Here is a 19,962-nt window from a genome sequence, read left to right on the forward strand (position 1 = left end):
TGAAACATAAATCACTTGATGAGGTAAAGATTTTTGCTTCCAGGAGAGGATTTCCGATGAGTCCCCCAGAGATACAGTAAGAGACAAAGGCGACTGGGAAACCTGTGATGTAAACAGCATCATGAAAGTCGCACCTGGCCAACTATGTGTGTGGGTGAACATTCTTTATACACCCTCTCTATGTGGCCAGCCTTCTTCTAAATGAAAAGGTCTTTGAATTGCTCAAATTATTCTCTGCTCTGTGTAATGTGTGTAATTGCTAGATGACATTAGCACACAGAGGGAAAAAATGGATTGTGTAAACCATTGTTGTGTGTGAGCACAATTTCCTGTTTTGGGCGCATAGACAAAGATGTGTGCTTTTTGCACTCCCTTTTATCACAATACATAATTGGTGACTCACAAGGTAAATTTGTCCTGTTCATCAAGTTCAAGTTGAAAAGGAGACTTAACAAGGAATCACTGCTTATTTGCGTTTTTACTTTCTTGCTAGTGTTTTTACTCTTCTTTTGAAATGCACCAAAGGGATTTTTTTTCTTTTTAACAAACTGCCTTTTGCCCATAAAAAGTGTAGCCATGTGTTTAATCTTTTCTTTGTATTTACTATGTCCTTTAAGTGATTTATCCAGGCCCACTGGTATTATATACTTAGATTTTTCAGTAATATTAGTGAAGGGCTAGAAGTATTTGACATTCCCTCAAGTTTTTGACAAGACAGTGTTCTACTATGTGCCACTTTGTTTCGCTTATTCATAAAGGAGTACAACAGTTTTACAGCAAAGGGTAAAGCAATTCATGGCTTTCTAAGTGACTTTGAATTTTACAAATGTTTTTATAAGTACCATCTGCTTTATCAGTATATCTGTGATTAGAAATCTGACATATGACTGAGCATATGACTTATCGACCCTCATTCTGGGTCCAAACTCCTTCTTTAAGGCTGTCTGTTTTTTATATGTATAAACAAGCCAGTAAAAATATTCAATGGTGACTGTCAATCTTTCTGACTATTTGTTAGCATCATTCATGTGCATTGCATTTATAAGCTCAATTTTTAAAACCATATTATGTAACTACAGCCCATGGGCTCACAATATGCCAGACACCAAACATTAAAATGATTCAGAAAAGAATCACTCTGAGGTTAACTAAGAATTGAATGGGTAGTTGTTTGAGTTTGGGAACTGAAGAAAGGTTCGGACCTGGGGCAAAGCATAGGGAACTTTTTTTTATTAGCCATCCAAACACATGTACCCCTATAAACCCTGTAAAAGTCAGTTTTAACTTGACCTTCTGTAGGTCGGCTTGTGTTACACGCTCTTTTATGGCTGCCACCATGTTGTTTTTTTGGAGCCAGGAGTTACAATATTTGGACAAGACTGCTAAGTTAACAGCTGAGGCTAGCTAGCTTTTTTAGCCTAAAGTCTTAAAATGCCACAGTTTCACTCACCGAAACTGAATCTCACATGTCCCTAATAAATCACACAGCAAGGCATATTATGTTATCTGTCAAATGACTCCATGAAAAACTATCTAAAAAGGCAAAAACACCATTAAAAAATCTAGTTCTGGCAGCCAGCTATCAGATAGAGCTTTGTGCATCACTACACCTGTACACCTCAAAGCAGCCACACTCCCAGCATGATTATGCACTACTTCTACAACAATTTTAAACTTCCTTTGTACACCTTAATTCTTAATATGTAGTGTACGAGATTCACTTTGCTCTGAAGTGAAAAAGCAGTTTCAGTTGGAATTAATCTTCTTTAACTGATGCCAACACAGCAAGAAAGCAAGCAGTTTAACTTCACTCTCTTGGAGGGGGTTAGTGCATCAGTATGCTTCACACAAAGTACTTATCAAACTGCATAACGTTGCCTGAAACCTCCAGTGCAAAATGTTTTTAACTGGCTTGTAGATTTACTTTCTCAAAAGAATAGTGGTGTAAATTACTCAAGCTGCTAAATCTTTTTACACTTTACCACTGTAACACCGTTTACCCATGTGTGAGTGCACATCCAAAGCTGGAGAAAACGAGACGGGAGGAAACTCAGAGCATGTGCACGTAGGCAGTGCTGTTTAACTGCTTTGTGTGTGTGTGTGCGTCCATGTGCATATGCGTGCATGTGTGTGATTTTATATAACACTTAGTTGCCTATTCAGCAGCAAGAATTATTGGTTCTCAGCCAGACTGCCTTCTTCACACTCTCAGTTCCTTGCAGATCTTATCTTTCTCTTCATGTTGCAGTAAGACAAATAATTTTCACTTTCACTCGCATCTATGTGCCCTAAGCTTGTCATGTGCCGTTTTCCATATGCTTTTGGCTTACAAACAAGTGAAGGTGCAATCCCACTTCTTCCACACATTGTCTTTATGTTTTATCCAAAATTGCACATACGCATAGATAACTGGGCTTCCGTTGACTACCAAATCATGTTATCATCATTGTTCCAGTTTTCCTGAGTGTACACTAGGTTTTGGGTTACGTAATCTTTATTTATTTATTTTAGTTCGTTCGGATGCACAGCTTCTAGTGATTCAGAGGACGGACATTAAAGTGATTGTCTTTTATGCTGATCATGTAAATCAGCATCAAAATGCTTTATTAATCACAGAGGCTTAGGCAAGTATTAAACGCTATATTAAAATGGTTGAATTTCATATGCAGTTTCCTGGCCAGAAAAAGTGAGAGAAAACTGTAAGAAAATTACAAAAAAAAAATTAAATGATTGAATGATAATTCTGTTGCTATCGCCCTAATGTCCTAAAATATCTCACAATCAAACCAATTTCAACAGTTCTTAGAGTGTTAATTTCAAACAAATAGTTTTAGTTTCCTCTTGAGAATTTTGGGTAGTCAACCTTAGGCATCAGTAGCCACGCACAGCTGTATTCCTGTGCTACATTTACGTTCCCATCTTTTCAAACGCAACCTCACTGACATCACCGAACAGCACCTCTCCTCTCCACAGATGTGCTCTGGGCTGTCCTTGGAGATTTCCCCATGAAAATAAAGCTCTCCTCCCCTACGACTCTCTCTCTGTTTCCAGCCCCACTCTCTGCCTCCATCCATCTCAGCTGCTCTCTCCCCCCCACCTCACAATTTCACACCAATGAGCATGCCGCATGTAGCTCCCACTCACTGGCATCAGAAACACTAGATATCTTCAGTGCTGAGCAGTACAGTTTCAAACAAATACACAACAGCATTGGCTAGACGGAGGCTGCGTTCAGCCAAAAGGCACGTTGGGGATAGGCAGTGATAAAAAAGAGGGGGAGAAAGAGTCCAGCTGCTCTCTCACACCGGACTCAAGGTAAAGGATCCATATTAATTTATTGGGTGACAGAGTGTTATGTAATTCTGTTGTAGACACCGAGCTCCAGGCATTATGTAGGTCTTTGTTATTCTTGATGGTTCACAGCACGGATTATTATGTGTAGCTTTGAATGGAGGCTTACTAGTAAATCAGGGAGAACACTGTTGTCTAAGTGATATGACGTCTTTGGGGCTAATATTGGAAACACTAATGAAACTATTATGGGAGAGTAATTGAAGTTATGAACATCAGTGTCATGCAGCTAATTTTAAGGAGTGTTTGTGTACACTGCCAGTCTAAATGTCTTCCTAAGTGTTTTCTTATTTTCACATGCTTTCAATTCCGTTTCCTGTAAGCACTCCTGAAAATCAGTTCACACCCTCCCACTTTCCCTCCCTTGATTCTGGTAGCTCTGAGGGCTTTTCAGTCCAGTAAATGTCACTCAGCACTGCTATCAATAACGGAGAAGGGTTTTGAAGTCTACACAAGTGGCATCTGAGGGTGAGGCTGCATCCTGAACCTTCCTAAACTCCTTTTAATCCTTATTACCTTTTTTCAGCCATTGATTTTATTAACAAAGGGTCAATTCCCCCTAAAATATGGAATGACTTCTTTTTTTTAAATTTCTATCATTTTCCTCTGTGAACCTTTAGCCATTTTTACTTGTACTTGACGAGGAAACCCTATTTTCTGAGAGTCATACTGATAATCTTTTTTAATAGTAGGATCTCTACATTGGAAGGGAGGCTTCACATCCTGTCAGTGGTGGTTCTAGACTCTGGATGGGCAAAGTAAAAAAAAAAAAAAAGAACATTAACCCCCAGTAGAAATGCATTTAGTCATTTCAATCAAAAAATGTGCAAAATGTCACTGAAAAATGTGCAAACACATGCAGTTTGTTGGGAATGGGGCAAACAATTTAACGTTATTTTAACGAGATTAACGCTGACAGCACTAGTAAAGTTTAGATTAGTCAGTTTTAACGATGCTACCGTGAGTGTTTTTTGGGCAGTAGTAATAGTAGTAAAGGTACACTGTGTAAAATCTCACCAAAAGATGTCAGTGTATTGCAAATTGCAGTCAACTGAATTCTGTTAGCTTATTGCTCCTAACTAAAGTGCATTATCCTTGTGGCCGGTATAGGACAATCAACTCTGCCTCCAGTTTTTCTGTAGTGGGTGTAGGCCACTATGTTTGCAATGTATCAGTATGTTTGCAGTGTCAATATGTTGGGTGGGGAAGGAGATTCTATTACCCTTAGTTAGTGAAACTTTGTTGTTAATGTTCTTGAAGGAACACTTAACTAATAAGTTACATACTATGTGAAAATGTAATGAAACTGTTTATCAGAGGGAAAAACTAATGTTTAGCACACTGGCTAAAATTAGCTAACACGTTAGCTTATAACCAGTTGCTGTTGTTGTTCTGTTTTGTTTTGTGTTTTTTGTCCTTGTCAGCTGTTCAGTGACAGGTGGGTCACATGTCTAATCTGCTGACAATACCTAATTTTGACAGTAATAATAAATGAGTACGTTTATGCATGTTTTTATGTGTTAGAGTCCTGAATTCAGTTCAGGATATGAAGTTTCAGATGAGAAGGAAGAGGATAATGCTTTATGTAGATCCTCTGGCTTCACGTTTTTGCTTCTTTGTTTCATCATTTGAGAAGAGGTTCCAATTCATCATAGGTATGAGCCTTCATATCCTGAGTCAGAAACTGCAGGCATGAATTAAAATTTGCCTTCATGCCACACAAATGCCTATAAGAACTACTTACAGTATGTGTCCAGTCTGTTGTTATTTGGATACAATGTGATTAGACAGAGTTCCAGTGCCCATCACTGTATTGCAGTCACTGTATTCAAGATGGGCGGGGCAACATGTTGACTTTCACAAATGCCTGCTCTTAGGTATTTTTAATGGATTATTTTCAAGTGTATGAGGATGAAGAAGTTTTTTGGGAAGATGTTATTACACACTAATCAATGTATTCGTATTTGTACAACACTGTTGTGTCGATAGAGCATATGCCAGAATTGTGTCCCTGTGCACCAGTGATTTAAGGTGAGCATTATGCAATGTACCCAGTTCAATTCCAGTGAGGGAATTCTGTCACGTTTCATTCTCTTTGCTCTCTGTCCTCATGTTCTGTGCCTGTCCCAGCTGCCAGTTGTCACAAAAAAAGAAGAAAAAAAAGGCCTAATCCCTTGGCATTACATTTCCCATAAAAGATTATTTGACTTAACACATTAGTTTTATGTTATTGTATGATTGTCTGACATTGCCTCTACAAATAAAGTACAATCACCATAATGCATTTTGCAGAACATGTTAACAGTTCTGTTGTACTGTAATCTTTTTTTATAAGATTGAAGAAAATCACATATTTTTTAAAATTAGCATTGTCACCACAAGTGCACCACTGTAGCTCAGCAATGGAAGTCAGCGTATTCTTGTTACATTTGTATGAAACACAGTTTTAAATCCTGCTGAAATGAAATGCTTTTAGTAGACACAATATGAGGCCTAGGAGTGAATCAGATTTTCTACAATTCAAAATAAGTCTCTGTAACAAACTGATTACAAAAATGACTGAAGGCGGGCTGAGAAAAAGAGACATGCTTACAGCCTGTAGTAGTGAGCAGTTAACCGAACAAAGCGTTTTGACACTTAGGCCAATGAACCCAGGTAAAGCAAGACAAAACACAAAACACTAGACTAGCCTACTGTGAGAAAAAAGACACAGTGGTGAAAAAAACAGAAGAAAAAAAAACTCTAGTCTAGTCACATCTCATCATTTTCAGATTTAGCCCACAGGAGATGACAAGCTCTAATTTTATCACTAAGCAAAATGTTCTCCACTAGCTAATGCAAGTCATTGCCGTGCCCTTATCATCCTAAACATGCGTGTGCTTTTAATAGTTCTGTGCAGCCAGTGACAAGCAGATTTACTTGAGTGTAATCTGACATAGCTCTGAGATAAATACTTGGCCAACGACTGGGCAGCCTTGTTTGCCCTCCCTTTACACCCGAGGTGAGTGACAGTGGTAAGGGCTCCCAGTGGTCACTTGAGAACTGTGGGAGGTGAAAGCAAAGATGTGTAACAGATTATTAAAGCACAGAATGTAAGGATTTCAAGAGGCATACCAGGTTATCACAGTCGGTGTGAATACCTAAAATTTCAAGATCAGCAATGCTTTGACAGAAAACTAATCATCAGCTGTTGCTGGGGTCGACTTTGGTATAAAAAAGCATGAAAGTGTCTGTGTGTCTGTATGTGTGTAATATTGTATATGTAATGCAAAATATTTAATAGCTGTACTTATAAAGCAAAACATTGCCAAAGAAAAGTATCACTAAACTCTGCAGTTGGTTTATTAATGTATCTGATTAAGTTTATTGTTAATCATAAGGTTGATTTACCATGAGCTTAATCAACTTAATGAACCCATAATAAGCACCTAGGTGGACAAAACCATTAGTGCCACGTTAACTATTAGCATTATCCCTGATAGCCAATGTACACCGGTCAAAATGCTTTTGCTACAGCAGCATCAAAATCGGAATGAATTATCCCTCAGAGCAGCAAACTGCTTCAATGAACTGCACTGTTCTAATTCTGGGCTAAGGAAATTATAATGCTCCTCAATATTTTAGTTTGTACTTGTAGAGGTCTTTAGAAGTTGATCATATTGATGCACAAAAGTGGTGACGAGTGTACGTGAGTAATTTTGAAATTAGGAGACACCAAAGAGGGTTCCTGTGATGAGTCCCCCAAAATATCAATCTATCATACTATATATCTAATATGTTTGAGCAAGGACGGTAGGACACCCACACCAATAATTGTCTTTTTAATTATTTCAGTGTTTTCATATTACATTACATTCACTTCTTTCTTTGTAACTTTCAAGAATCTTCATCTTTCTTCTTGGAACTTTATTTTTTAAGGGGAATAGAAAAATAAGAATTTGACTGTTCAATGTAAATCACTGTCTTTATTTCCAACGTGCATAATACAATGAATCATCTAAATTTCTAATATTGGTCCAAAAGAACATCTCTGTTTCTCCTCAGTCCAAACTAATTCTTTCTACAAGTCTGTCTTGCAGCTCCTGCAGCCATCTTTGAACCACATTCAGACATCTTTTTTTGAAGCTTTTATCTAACTCAGTGATGACAGTCCATAACATTAATTTCAGCTGCCAACATAAAACATTAAAAGTGCATGTAGAGTCCTATAAAATTAAAAAAAAATAAACAAAGAAATAAAGAATGGCATGCCATTGAAGTGCTTATAACTGAAATCAGCAACCCCACTCTTCTAATGTCTTTGTTGTATAGGTTAAGTAAGAATTGGACTCCAAAAGACATAAGGCTATACAATGATAGTAAAACCTTTTTAGTCAGCCCTTTCCTCACCTGATAATGTAATGAAGACATAGCAGTGAGGTGTCAAGGTTGGAGATTCAGAAGACAGAGGGATCTTTTCTGGAGAACTGCTTCTCCAGTTAACTGTAAAAGAGCTTATGAGAATCCAGGTTGGTGGTGTTCTGGTCCATCACTCAGCCACATTTGGAAAAATATCAAGGCTTTGTGCATTCTCGCCACAAAATTAGGAACTATCAAGTAAAGTTCTAAACAAGCTTGTTCCATTTTGCAAACAAGTTCTGTAAAGGAAGGTATTTAAATATAGTATATTTCAGCAGGAAAAAGCAAAAGTATGTTTGCAAAAGGGGTGCCAAAACTCTCTAAGCCTCTAATTTGCAATACACCACACATCAGATTTGAAAATCTGAAAATCGACCTTTAAAGGTCAGTGCATGCAAGATGGCCCAAAAATTCTCACATAACTAGCACTTTTCAGGAAAAGTGGGTTAACATTCCCCCAGACAAGAAGAACTCTTGGCTGTTACAAAAACTGTTTACAAGCTGTGATACTTGCTGGGGGTGAGGGGGACGGTTACTAAGTACAGACCATGCAGTGTGCCCAAACATTTGCTTCAAGCAATCTTCCTTCTTTGTTACTTTGAAACTGTAAAAGATGGAAATAAAAGAGCAGTGCTGCTCAGGTCAGCCTTTACATATACACTCACAGCCAATGAACTTTTGACCAAACTGTGGGTGACCAAAATTGTGCGTGTCATTATATATTCGCTTGACATGAAAAGTGTAGTAGCACTCATAAAACAGATGGGTCTTTTTTTTCAGGATCCTAAACTAACTGCAATAACAGATAATGTTCTGTGCCCTTAAATGGTCAGTGCTGTACATTTGTATTCTGTCTGAGATTAAGTTATAATCCGCTGGAGCTTGTGAAGTGAACACAGATTATGTTCCTACACAATAAACTAAAAAAGAGAAGCCTGCAGCAGGGAAGTGACAATAATCTGACCGTACATGAATGTACTTTTTTGAGTAAAAGGAAGATGAAAATAGTAACAGGGTGTTATGTACTGAAAAGCCCCTGGGCAGTTCTTACCCCAGGTTGAGTCGTGAGGTGAGTAATGAGCTCAGGTGTTCTCATGGCAGGCCTTGGCGGACTGAGGAACTGTGGCGTTATGGAACATGATTAACTAAATGAAAATTTTAGAAAACTAATCATCAGCTGTTGCTGGGGTCGACTTTGGTATAAAAAAGCATGAAAGTGTCTGTGTGTCTGTATGTGTGTAATATTGTATATGTAATGCAAAATATTTAATAGCTGTACTTATAAAGCAAAACATTGCCAAAGAAAAGTATCACCAAACTCTGCAGTTGGTTTATTAATGTATCTGATTAAGTTAATTGTTAATCATAAGGTTGATTTACCATGAGCTTAATCAACTTAATGAACCCATAATAAGCACCTAGGTCAGGGGTCGGCAAACCTGAGAGGAGTTTTAGAACTCATTATTGCTTTTAGAATGTTGCTTCTGAGATGGAAGATGTAAAAGTCCATGACTACAAAGTTCTAAGAAGAAAAGAATAATAATAATAACAATGATATGACATTTTTTAAGGCACAAAAGAGGGCAGATAATTGTAGTTTTAAAGCTATTTGACTAACGAAGAAAAAATAATAGGATTTCTTTCTTTTTTTTGCTGATTTTGCAACAACATCAAGGTTCGCTACATATCAACACAACTGTACATGCAACTTTAGCTTATGGGTGTGACTATATATAGACCCATTCATTTTTATGGCGATGTCTAAGTTATCAGTCATAAATAGAATAAGTTATAATAAAATGATGAATCCAACAGAAAGAAAAAGAATCAGAAAAATGGACCCAAAACAATTAAACCATCCATCCATCCATCCATTCGCTTCCGCTTATTCTTGTCTGGGTCGCGGGGGGCGCTGGAGAGGTCACCAGTCTGTCGCAGGGCCGACACACAGGGACAGACAACCATTCGCACTCACATTCACTCGCACATCACACCTAGATTTCATAAACGTATGTTTGGCCCATTGGATTGCTTACATCTGTCCCTGTTTTGTATTTTCTCATGCTTTTTCTTAGTACCGTTTCTACTGCAGAGCATTTTCTGTGCTGCTCTTTTAGTGCTGTCCACACAGCTACCCAGTTACTTGCTGTAGTATTTTAATATTTTTTTTCTTCTATCCTTCACAGTTCATTCATTCATTAATTTACCATTGTACAACCTCTCTACGTTCCCTCTACATTTCGAGTTGCTGTTATGCATAAAAGCATGCCACAGTACAATACAATGCAATTACAGTGGGAAACACTGCCTAAAATCCAACAGACTTTACTGTAAACAGCATTCACCAAAGTTATCGGAAAATGGAATGGAACAAAATTCACATGTGAACAAAAAAACAAATTAAATAACTGAAAATAAATTGGCCATTTCTAATGCTTGGTTGAAAACTTTTGCTGGCAAGTCTTAAGCTCATGGATGTCACCAGATGCTGGGTTTCTTCCTTTTTAATACTCGGCCAGGCCTTCACCGCAGCTGCTGTTTGTTTGTGGTCTTTATGTGTGAAGTTTAGTCTTCAAGAAGTAAAATGCATGCTCAGTTGGATTAAGATCATGTGACTAAATTGGGCATTCAATAATATTCCACTTCTTTGCACTTTACATTTTCCATCGGTTGCTTCTGTCCTTTATCACATTATCAATAAACACTAGTGTCACAGTGCACGTCCAAGCCATCACACTGCCTCCACCGTGTTTTACAGATGACGTGATATGCTTTAGACCATGAGCAGTTCCACGCCTTCTCCATACTTTCCATCATTCTGGTAGAGGTTGATCTTGGTTTCATCTTTCCAAACAATGGTTTCCCAGAACTGTGCTGTTTGATTTTTTTATTTATTTATTTTTTTTAGATATTTTTAGCAAAGTCCAATCCAGCCTTTCTATTCTTGAGGCTTATGAGACTATTCTTGATGAGATCGCTCCATTTAAATCAGTGCGATCAACAGCTTACTCAGACCCGTGGATAAACGACTCAACTCGATCAGCTAGGCGACAGTGCAGGAAGGCCGAACGAAAATGGAAAAAAGAAAAGTTACAAGTCTCTTTCCTGCTGCTGAGAGAGAGCCTATCTAGATATCAAGTCATCGTAAAAGCCGAAAAATCTAAGTTTCTCGCAAGCATTATTGAGACCAACTCTAATAACCCCCGAACTCTTTTCTCAGTTATTGAATTGGTCTTGAATATCTCCCCCACTTTCCATATAGATAGCTCCATTGAAACTTGCGATAGATTCTTGCAGTTTTTTATTAATAAGATAGAAAGGCTTCGATCTACATCTATCCCATCGCTGTATAATGTCTCATTAACATATACCCCCTCAGCTGCTTTTGACCAGTTTGAGGCTGTATGTCTTAACCAGGTAGAAGAGCTTTGCAATAGCATAAAGACATCATCCTGCCCCTCAGATGGAGTCCCAACCCATTTTCTAAAAAAGATTATTAAGGTAGTCGGTCCTGACATTTTAACTATTTTTAATAGCAGTCTCAGCTCTGGAGTAGTACCAACTGGATACAAGCACGCTGTAGTGCAGCCAGTGCTTAAAAAACCGAATCTTGATTCTTCTGTTTTTGCTCATTTTAGACCTGTCTCCAAGCTACCGTTTCTGTCAAAAATGCTAGAAAGGATTGTATTTGAGCAGCTACAATCCTTTCTAAACAGTCATCATATTTTTGAGAAGTTCCAGTCGGGCTTCAAAACCCACCACAGCACAGAAACTGCCCTCTTAAAAATACTTAATGATATTTTATTAATCACTGACTCAGGAGACCCAGCCGTGCTCCTGCTCCTAGACTTAACTGCAGCCTTTGATACTGTTGACCACAGCATTCTGATCTCCCATTTGGAGCATCAAAGGTATCCCCTTGGAATGGTTTAGGTCGTACCTCTCCAAGAGGACTTTTTCCGTGAGCCTTGATGATTTTATTTCTTCCCCAGCTCCTTTTACTTGTGGTGTCCCGCAGGGATCCGTGTTAGGCCCAATTCTTTTTTCAATCTATATGTTACCCCTAGGTCTAATCTTTAGGAAACATAACATCTGCTTTCACTCATATGCCGATGACACCCAGATTTATCTTCGGTTTAATAGAAACACCTCTACGCCCATGGAATCGTTAGTCAAATCTCTCGACGAAGTTAAAACCTGGATGGCCTCAAACTTTCTTACCTTCAACGAGGAAAAAACAGAGGTAATTATTTTTGGACCAAGCTGTAATTTCAATGCCCCAGATTTGGACTTATGTAACCTAACATGTGCTGTTAAAATGCATGTAAAAAAACCTGGGGGTTCTCTTGAATAGCAAACTTACATTTGAGAAACAAATTAATTCAGTTGTCCAGCGGTCCTTTTTTAAATTAAGGCTCCTATCCAAAGTGAGATCTTTTCTATCCTTTAGAAACTTGGAACGAGCAATTCATGCGTTTGTTTTATCTCAACTGGATTACTGCAATTCACTGTATGTGGGTGTCAGTCAGTCCAGCTTGGCCCGGCTCCAACTTGTACAGAATGCTGCAGCTCGCCTTTTGACTCGTGTGAAGAAACACCAACATATTACTCCGGTGCTTGTTTCCCTTCATTGGTTTCCAGTGCGTTTTAGAATTAAATTCAAAATCTTACTTTTAACTTATAAAGTGCTAAATGGCCAGGCACCGGACTATTTGTCTGACCTTGTGCAGCTGTATACGGCCTCTAGAGCCCTTCGATCAAGTGATCACCTACTCCTTACCAGTGTTGGGAAGGTTACGTTTAAAATGTATTCCATTACAGAATACAGAATACATGCCCCAAAATGTATTCTGTAACGTATTCCGTTACGTTACTCAATGACAGTAACGTATTGTGAATACTTTGGATTACTTAATATATTATCATGCTTTTTACAACAACGTGAATGTACTATTGCTGTGTGATTTATTACTATTACTGAAGGTCCGCGACTCCGAACTGTAGTAAAGGGACCTCTGACTAATACGGCGGGGTCCCTGTCGGCTCGTAGCCGAAAACTAGCTTTACTTTGTTGTCTGGGTCAACTTTTATTGCGAGAGACAGAGAGAGGCGTTGAAAGGCTGCTCCAACGGAACTTATTGTTTTTGGAGGAAAACATGAACACGGTGTACAGTCGAGTCTTAATAGCTTACTTACAACTGGGCTCGTCAGGCACTCTTCTTGGCTGCAGTGGTTATTATTATATTTACATGCTTCCAGCTCCCGTTTTTGCTCGATGACAACTCGTACCTTTCCACTCCCCTTTTTCGCCCTCCTCGCGCTCACAGACACATAACGTGTATGGCAGTCCATTCTCCCTGCAACACGGACTACATTGCCCATGATGCTACATTCTTTAGAGCTATGCTTGTAGCATTCTGCCTGTTAACTTAGCACAACAACAACAACAATGAAAAGGCGCTCTCTCACCCAGGAAACACACAGTCGCAGAGAGAGAGAGAGTGTCGCCCTGTAACCATGGCAACCGCAACGCTGCCACCTGGAACAACAGAACGTAGCTGTCAAACAAAACCCAAACAGTCCTGACCTGCGACAATATGAAACAGGAAAGTACCGCCGTGTAATCCATTTATTTCAAAAAAGTAACTGTATTCTGAATACCACCTTTTTAAACTGTAACTGTAACGGAATACAGTTACTCATATTTTGTATTTTAAATACGTAACGGCGGTACATGTATTCCGTTACTCCCCAACACTGCTCCTTACTTTACATAAGTCTAGGATGGTTCATAGAGGAGATCGGGCATTTGCAGTTGTGGCACCGAAAATGTGGAACGATCTACCTCTCCACATTAGAAAGGCCCCAACTGTTACTCTTTTTAAATCGCATCTTAAAACATATTTTTTTACTCTGGCTTTCGAAACAGTAGGAGAGTTACCAATTCTTTTATCCTAATCTGTTTTTAATTTTTGTCAGTTGTTGTTGTTAATGTCACTGTTTAATTGTTATGTTGTACAGCACTTTGGTCAACGCCCTGTTGTTATTAAATGTGCTTTATAAATGAATAAAATGAAATGAGTGACTTGCACCTTGCAGTGAACTCTCTGTATTTACTTTCATGCCATCTTTTCTTTATGGTAGGCTTGGTAGATACTCCTTCAGAGTGTTGTTCACTTCTGTGATCATTCACCACTGTTGTCTTCTGTGGACATCCAGGTCTTTTTGCATTCCCGAGTTCACCAGTGCTTTCATTCTTTCACAGGATGTACCAAATTGTAGATTTGGCCACTGCTACTATTGTAGCAATTTCTCTCAATTTTTGTAGCCTAAGGGTGGCTTTTTTCACCTGCATGGGGACCTCCTTTGACTGAATGTTGTCTGTCCATAGCAAAATATACACCACACCTCAAATCAACTCCAGGCCAAATATGTTTCTGTAACCAGTTAAAAAAACTAAACTTTTTTCAGTGTCCAAACATATATAGACTTAACTCTATATCAGAAAACAGTCCTTATTTTCTCTTTAACACTTTGATTATCACCTATTCATTTTTTTGTTGAACTGGCTTTCAATTCTGACAACAGAAAGAATCTAGTCTGCAGACATTTCTGGAACAGAATGGCAGCTAACAGTTCTTCAGGGCAATGCATGTTGTGAATTGGCCTGTCCTGAGACCAGTAATAAAACGGAAATCGGCCATGATTTCTCTTTCTGTTGTTGCTAAAGGTGGCAACACATCAGATGGTCTGACACATACTTCTGTGGGCAGTCGGTTTTCCGCTCTCGTGGCCAAGTGTACACAAATGCACACAGGCGAAGGCACAAGTGCAAGACCACAGCTGTGCTACTGTGACTCAAGTATCAAATCTGACAAGTTTGCAGCAGAGAGGGAACGGACATGGATGGACTTGCCAAAGCTGAACTGCCGAGAAGTCACCCTTATAACTTGTCATCTGAGTCACAGTGCATCTTAATTAGCCCGAAAACAGCAAAAACAGGCTTATGTAATGAATGGAGAGTAGAGCTAGACAAACAATCGCACTTTGATTGTGACATTTGGCAGCAGACTAGCCAATATTTGAGAGTTTTCTAGTACTTTGGGGATTTGAATGACAAAAGAAAATACTTTCTTTTGTTGTTTCTTCACTAATAATTTAAGCATAATATTAGCACTCCAGTAGCATTTCTCCTTCTATCTATGTACTAAATGTATGTACATAAAAAGATTCTGTGTGATTTTTCTTGCCATACTTGGTCCAGAAGAACTTGCTGAATCGTTAAAGAGTATTTTTGACTTGTTCTCTAAAGCGCGAGAGGTCCACACACACACATCAAGGTGACACAGTGCCACAGAAGCAAATCAGCCAGGATGCATAAGTGGTTCTGCAGAGATAACATAAGCAACTGTACACTTTCCTTAATGTGTGTGAAAAAGAGTGAGTGTAAGGCTGACAGTGAGTGAGTGGAGTAATTAAGCAACTCATAGATCCATTAATTAAAAGATGTGTGAATGCCAGTTCCTGTGTGGATGTGAAGTACTCAAATGATATTGTGATGTGGTGATACTGAGACAAAGAACTAAGATTTTTTTTATGAGTGAAAAAATAATAGCATAAGTAACATTGCATAATATATTGTTTATGTAATATAAATATCATATAAAATAGGCATATAATAATAACTATATATTTTTCAAATGCTTTTCTTTATGATGATTATTAATGACAGTACTACAGACACTGCAAAATCATTGTTTTTAAAGGATGGCTCTATTATGAACATGACTATACACAACAGACTGAGCCGAGGAGCAAAAAGTGTCCATATTATATAATTTACAAAAATAGAACTACAGCAGCTGGTTATTTTGGCGTATGAACCACTCAGGAACAACCTTAACAAGTCTCATGTCCTAAGTAATCAGTGCAAGAGTTCCCCTCATAATAGACCATTTTACTGACATCTAACATGGTCTGGGGTTTAAAAGGTTTTATATAATACTAACAAATAGTGGGAAGGCTGAGTCACCCTGCTAAAAGTGAAACAGTTCCTCATTATTTCAATCAGTGTTATGTGTGGCCTAGACAGTGACATATTCAGAGTTGTTTCTTTAATTTAATGGCAAGATAGACAGCTCTTACTGGAACTGGAATGACCTGTCACACAATGTGAGCTCTACAAAGCATTGGGAGTTAATGTTGTTACACATTTTACGTTAGTTTATATGATTGTCTTATTTTTTCTTTTAAGGCTCTTATTTAAAAGAGTTTATTTAAAGTGTTTTTGAATGAATATATTTTTGAAAATATATTTTCAAAATGAGACATATTTTCAAAATAATTACTTATTTTAATCCTCTTAGCTCTTATTATGAGCTTTGATTTTTAATTTTTTTTAAATTAGACTAAACATTTGATATTCAGGGTAGAGTTTTAGGCATTGGTAACCTGTCCATGATGGTAGACATGGAGACCACACTTTCAGATAAATTCAACACCCTAGTTGGATAAGCAGTCGAGTATGGATGGATGCATGGGTTGTTAGATGGATGTCTGGCTTTGGAGAGGTGACACAGTATTGTAGGATTTCTAGAGTTTTTATTTTCAATTTTTAGAGTACTTCTAAAAGTAGAAGTAGACGCAGAATAGCAGTAGTGGCAATCAAGAAGAGACAAACCTATGGTGGAAAACAATAACTTTACAATAATGGGAAACATATAAATGTTGGAATAAAGTGTGAGTGTCTTTTAGCAAAACAGAGTGCCGAAACAGTATGACGTATGCTGTGAGATGGGCTCGGAAGCAGGAAGAAAATGTAAGAGCAATGTATAAAACTTTAACTTGACAGGCTGCTATTTTTACTGGCACTCAACAGGAACAAGAGCAGGGATGTGACCTGTGCATAAGATTATCTTCTCTTAACTTGAGAGATGACCTGACACGCATGCCCTCTGCTTTTAACGTCAACGCAGCGTCACTGCCGACATAGTCACCAGGGCCCTGTACATGTACCCTACGCGGTCATGCAGTGTATAGAATAGTACAACATAAATTTTTTAATCAATACGGTCCCTCTCCTTAGCACCAAATAAATGCATTTTACCAATATACACCAGCATGCTGACTAGTAGAAAATCTTTGGATGAATATGCTATATGTACATCAATCTAATCCCTTTTTACAGGATTTGTTTAAAAGCTGATACTACACACATACAGTGTATAGAACTGCAGAGTGTTTCTTGTCGGCATGCAAAAATGAGGACATGGAGAGACGTCTTAAAACCTGCATTGCACCAAGTTAGGTAACATCAAAGAATATTCATATACATACACACACACAGTCGCAGCTTCCATGATCTACATTTTAACATCTTAATCCACCAACCCCACCAGGGAACTCAGACACTGGAAGTCTAGCGGATGCTTCCTGTACTTTTAGATTCACGAGGCGTACTTGTGTGTATCCGAGGCATTCGAGCGCTGTTGCTGTTTTTAGCCTCCTTCCTCCAGGAGCCAGCCTTGCTGCATGGCTGAATAGAACATGCACTGCTTCCCCCTGACTACACGGATTTGTCAGGGGTTTTTATAAATAGCTCAGTGGTAGCAGCAGCACGTGTCTGCATCATACTGCAGATGAAGAATGTACCTCACAACAGCCACGGACATACAGATTTGTCTAAACAAAGAAGAGGCAGGGAGAAAAGACAGGAGGAGGGTATCTGTTGCCATGATACTGACAATTTTATCACTCACCAAACAAGCTTATCAATATATAAATGTCTCTCCTTATCAATTTCACTTGATGGCCTCTGCCTGCTAAAGAATGGCACGGGCACACAAACAAAATCTAACTATAATGCATAGTTTCTAATGGATGAAAGCTGCTGCCTAACGTGCCAGTATTTCAAATTTAAATGCTCGAGTATTATTGCCAAACATGAATTCATGACCAGATGCGTTTCAATTTAAATCACTAATTGCGATCTAAAGGCAATATGTTCAATATATTATGCAATCTGCATGAAATAACCTTTCATTTTCACTGATCATAAAGGGGATGATTAAATGACTGCACTGTTTTGCAGGAAGTGCCATTTAAAAGCATAGCTTGGTTTCTACAAATTATGTTAAGTAAAGTAGCAAATAAGTAATGTCGACACTCCCCATTTGTGCTCTAACCTTGGCAGATCTGGTTTCTTGTGCACCACTAAAATGGATTGAATCCCAATCAATTCTCTAACTAGTCTTCATTCTCTTGGAGAGCATTTTAAGTGAGATTTGTTGTGAGTCTTGCAGCTTTGCGTCATTGTTTATGTCTGCTAAGTGCACCCTTCTCAGTTTTCTCACTTTTATACTGCTTTTGTAAAATTCACTCACAGACTATTATTAATTAATTACTACTATTATTAATTGACACCTAAGGATGTTCACTCATTTCCTTTTTTTAATCACCTGTTTGAGTGAACAACACTTTTGTGATTTACTAGTAGGCCATGCTACTACATTTGAAAAGTTCATCACTGCAAACACGACTCTGTTGACTGCAGTGCACCGTTTGCTCTGCTGGCTAGAAGGTCTCTTACTTTACAGCACCTGCAGCAAGTGGATTTGGGGTTTACTTGCAGCATTTATTGAAATTTATTGAAGAAGCAGCTGATTACGTTAGATATTTATTGCCACAAACTGCTTGGCAAATATAATATTTGTAAAAGAGGAGCTTATAAACACTATTGTTTTATTATTCATGTAGGAAAGCATGTGCATTACCTTTTGCTGTTTCCACACACCTAAATGCCCTGTGCACGCCCTCTGCCACTAATAGAATTAAATAAAATGTGAAAAACATTTGATTTTAATCTCAAAGAAACAGCCTGGTTATTCTTTTAAGCCAAGAAAATATGAGACAAAGCTAAGCTTTTTAATAATGTAAGTCAAAATTAAAATGGAATAGAAATGACTATGTTGCTGAATATGAATAAGTATTCCCAAATTGAATTTAATAACAGACAGTACTAAATAGAAATACATTATGCTTTCATTTCAGCTTGGAACTGAAAACGGGTTTGAATCAAACATATACACAAGTAAATGGATTTGGTGATTACATTACTTCAGTGATAAAAAAAAAAAGTTAGCACCTTCTGCAATGTATAGATCTATGTTTCCGTGTTCCACACCTGATTTAAGGCTACTTGACACATGTACATTTCCATCCAGGTGATGGAATTTACCAATCCTATTACCATTGAACACTTAAGCTCATATATTTCAATTGGTTGCTTATATACACATCAACTCTTATGAAATCTTCACCTATATGGCAGATCCAAATCAAAATCCTACAAGTGAAGAACTGCAAGGCCAAAACACATGTAAGAGAGCTTAAAGGGAAGTATGTTTAAGTATCTGAAACTATGTTTCTTTAGCTTAATGAGACCAAATGCTCCTACTGCATCAGAGGAATCGGCAGCAATCTGGTGGATGTTAATAGGTTTAAAGCTTTGCATCATCTTGTGGGGGAAATTGTGTGTAAAAGCTGCTTAACAGCCACTAAATTTGACAATTTTGATTTAAAAAATGACATTACAAATTTGTCATGTGATATTTTAAAGTTTAATCTTTCTGGTGTTATTGCTATATTTGTTTCATTCTAACATCAGTCTTTTTTTTAAATGTTCCTAACTACTGACGCACAACTCAGCCCTCACTAGTGATCTTTACTTAACTACAAGTCTATACATAGTCTATCATGTTTAAAATATCCCTGCCTATTATTTTAGCTTTCCTCTCTGAAAATGAATTTTCAATAATACCTTGTGTTAAGTGCACCTTGAGATTATGACTCATATAGATGACACATAAGCTGCCTTTCTAGTTGAGTGGATTTGTTTTATATATAACATCCGATATATAACTTGGGCGTTTCTGGGGCAAGCTGCATCACATCTGCAGTGCATCTGAAACAACCCGCCTACATTCTTTATTTAGATTTACGTTTGATGAATAGAAAAGGTTTTTGACAGAGCATTAACTCTTAACTGAAACCCAAACAAATCTGTCAGTGCGCAATCTTCTAGGTTTCATTGATTGTTTTGTAACCTCATGTTCTCCTCTGTGAACATAGATTTATTTCACTGGCTTACCTCTTCCACTTAATGGCAGAGTGCTGAACAAATTTCATTAAATAGCAATACCACAAACCTTCTGC

General features: G+C 38.0%; 1 protein-coding gene across 2 annotated transcripts in view; it reads left to right on the forward strand.

Moving 5' to 3' along the window:
* Positions 1-3,081: 3,081 nt before the first annotated feature.
* Positions 3,082-19,962, forward strand: part of LOC309692176 (regulator of G-protein signaling 8-like) — a 28,215-nt gene continuing 11,334 nt past the window's right edge. The window contains exon 1 of one of the 2 annotated variants that reach the window (XM_082510419.1): positions 3,082-3,315. The gene's annotated coding sequence lies outside the window, so the exon portion shown is untranslated. The remainder of the gene's footprint in view (positions 3,316-19,962) is intronic. The other variant, XM_082510418.1, reaches the window with a different exon arrangement.

The sequence above is a fragment of the Aulonocara stuartgranti genome (assembly GCF_965226115.1).
Source record: "Aulonocara stuartgranti genome assembly, chromosome: 17".
NCBI lineage: Eukaryota > Metazoa > Chordata > Actinopteri > Cichliformes > Cichlidae > Aulonocara > Aulonocara stuartgranti.